A 3,652-nucleotide genomic window follows, 5' to 3' on the forward strand; every position below is an offset into this window, starting at 1 on the left:
GGATTAAAAAGTCGAAAAAAGCTACCTGGTTAAAAGGAAACACTTGTACAGGTGAAAAATTCCATTATTTCAACAAGCACTCTATAAACAGTAATTTACAGGTCTTGGTTTTTAGGAAATATTACTTTTTGTTGATTTCCTTGAAGATGTTTTGTTGAAGTGTTTATTGGACTCCATCTTCATATGAATTTGTATATATGGTTAACATTTTCGGCGGGATGAAATTTACATTCAAAATGGAAAGCACCATCTGAAAGCAAATGTTGTACCTACACAAGTAAAAATTACATTATTGAGCGAGTTCTATGGGAAAGTTTTGTCCAAGGCCGTCCGTCTGTATTTCTGAAAACGATAAATAACACCAGGAAACTATAGAGGTATACACTTGGAATGTCTAAGGTTCCATTCGGACGGTGATACGAAAGCGCGTCGAGAAAAAGGCGTCAAGTGTAAGACGTAACACGACCATAGAGATAGAAAAGAAATAGAGGCACTATTGAATCTGGCGAAGTTGACCGCGCGTGCCGACCCCCTTTTCGCCAATGTAGGAAGCCATGAGATGGACAGATTAAGTGGCGCCATCGACGCGCGGTGAAATGAAATACATTATGCCTTTTGGAAAATCAATTGTCATTTAATGTAACCAAAGGAGGGATAGATGGCGTTGCATATTCTGCCCATCTCCGCTTTCATACATGCGTGGGGGGGGGATGAATTTTTCCGGTCAAAAACAGGGGTGCCTTAACGCGGTAATCTTCCCTCTATTACTTTTCTATCTCTATGAACACGACATTTCTAATTCATTGGCTCGAGGTTTGACGCGAAAAGAATGCGTTGTCATGGTAACAAATAGGCGATCTTCCCGCGCAAAATAGGTTTATAAAACAATGGATTTAAAAACCTCAATTTGTTATCGTACTTAATATTTTCAAAAATAAATAGACATTTTTGATATTTTGAAGTAATTATAATGTTCTTCGTGAAATAAGTGTAGTGATACCTAATTTCAGGTATTTGTATGGTTATAAAAGAGATAATCAGGTAAGCTAATAATATAATAACCTCGATTGGATTGTTAATAGATAAAAATAGATTTAGTTTTTTCACTTAATCATAGACGATGAGTTATCTCTATAAAAAAGTATTCCCGCGATAACGATTGTATATATATATTGACACATTTTATTGTACAAACGCAGTATGAGTTTTATGATCACATAATAAACTTAGTTATGATGTTAACGAGTGTTTTCCATCAACCAACTAATAAGTAGTTAGAGTAGGGTTCGGATAAGAGAAAATAAAACAATGACGAGTTTTCGTCGAATTAGGGTAGCGAGGCGCGAGAGTTTTTCTCGTGAGTTTTCCCCTTTAAGACACGCCCATTTCTACGAGCTTCATCACGGCCGTAAAAATCTTCCTTAGACATTCCAAGTGTATACCATATAAATCTCATAGGTAACTAGAAAGCTGCCGTGTAACTGGCAAATGGGCCAAGCGCCGTGGCAGACGATAGCCAGATCTCAGCCAATCAGAGCTCAAAGAGTGGTTCTGCCAAGAATTTAATGTCACCAGAGAGAATGACGTCACCTATCTCCCGCGATAGTAGCGGAACCAAGTAGGATTATTATCCTCCTTGGCGGAACCACTCTACGGCCTCTTATTGGCTGAAGGTTCAAAACGAACTGGCGACAAGCTCGGCCGTATTCGGCAGCATTCTAGTTACCTATGAGATTTCTATGGTGTATACCTATATAGTTTCCTAAGAACACTGATAAGTTAAAAGACGTTGAAAGCGATTAGACATAAGCTTTCTAAGCTTATTTTATTTCCATGCCAGTAAATTTAAAATGTGTATAAAAATGGATTACCCGTAATTTACGTTAATGTAGATTCTTGCGAACGTAATGATTTTCATAAAGTTGTTTAAATAACTTATTTAATGGCGTTGAAATAATAAATCTTTTTAAATCATGCCACGTGATCATATTTAGTGGTGATTCTACTATAATGGCAGCTAGGAGCAAACATAGAAATCGGTTAACAAACTAGAACGCTTAATCGAATGGCTGGCAGCCCACCGATTAGATTCTTGGCTAAAACGACAGTAACGCCATCTACGCCACGCACACGAAGCTTATTTTATCTAGTGATCAGGCCTACTTTGTGAATAACGAAGGCGCTGACTGATGCAAATAATCATTTACAGGTGTTGTTGATTCATTAAGTCTCTTCCACTTTCTTTAACGGTTTTAGCTGTAAGTACAAAGCGAGAGAAGGCTGCAACCATGGGCTAAATAATGATAAATAAAATGATTTTTCAATATTTGTCCCATGCTGCAACCATAGAAATCGGATAACAAACTAGAACGCTTAATCGAATGGCTGACAAGGTACCAAATAGATTCTTGGCTAAAACGACAGTAACGCCATCTGCGCTGCCTAAAGAGGCGGGCTCGCGCGTAACTTGGTTAAAATTCCCCCCCCCCCCATTGAAATTAATGTAAAGTTGGCGATAATTAAACGTTAATTAACCTACCAAATGATATAAGAAATATTCCACTGTCACTTTTTTCCCGTTTATATGAACTTAAATGTAATATAAAATTGTCTTGAAAAATCGTTTATCGCTTTATAACATTCAAAAATAATATTTTCCCCGCACCATGTAGATAACCGAGCATCTGCTCGTCTAGGTAAAGTTTGTATTGTCAACGCGCGTAATAGAAAGAAAAATGAGATTTTAGAAAGTAGGTTGTAATTCGGAACGATATTAATACTTTTCACGAATTTTGTCATCGGTGAATTATAAATATGACTTGAAATAAGTTTCAAGGTTTATTTAAAAGCTAGTTTCATAACTTTTCATCCATTCGTTCGTTCAGAATGTATCGTTAAAGTAGACGAAAATTATAAGGCGCGGAATCTTGCCCAGTCTTAAGCCTCGGTTTAATCTACTGCGTATTTTGAAACGGAAAACCCGATTACTATCGTTAAATCTTGGTTAAATGATGGCGAACGCTCCTTGTAATAAGAAACAAATAACGAAATACGTTCTAAGCTTATTTAACGGCAAAAATTCCACGTATTTCGTTATTTGTTTCGTATTAAAAATATATTATTAATCCAAGATTTAACAATAGTAATCGGGTTTTTCCGTTTCAAAATACGCGCGTTGACAACGCAAACTTATTATATTATTAATGTTAATAATTTAAATATTATTTTTGAATGTTATAAAGCAATAAACGGTTTTTCAAGACGATTTTATATTACATTTAAGTTCATATAAACGGGAAAATTTGTATGTTGAATATTTCTTATATCATTTGGTAGGTTGATTAGCTTGCGTTCTACATGTCGAACAGTCTCATCGGTGTCGTGTTTTCTTTTCAAAGCATTGATACTGGTCTTTTGGATTTATTTCTTACTTAAATTGAAGTGACCCATTATTTCGACTTTCTCATCATTTTGTCTCACACATCCTTCACAATAGCTTCATTTTCAAGCGATTTATTTCAAAAATAACAAGAGTTAGCTGGGTGGTAAATTTTAAACGCGGTTACGTGAAGAGCGGCGGAAGCCATGACGCGTCAACGAAGGCGCAAAATTGTAAGACGCGTTTCGGGTACAACGTTAAAACCGCCAATAC

This window comes from Leiobunum rupestre, chromosome 10 (genome assembly GCF_980474605.1).
Source record: "Leiobunum rupestre chromosome 10, qqLeiRupe1.1.hap1, whole genome shotgun sequence".
In the NCBI taxonomy this organism is placed as follows: domain Eukaryota; kingdom Metazoa; phylum Arthropoda; class Arachnida; order Opiliones; family Sclerosomatidae; genus Leiobunum; species Leiobunum rupestre.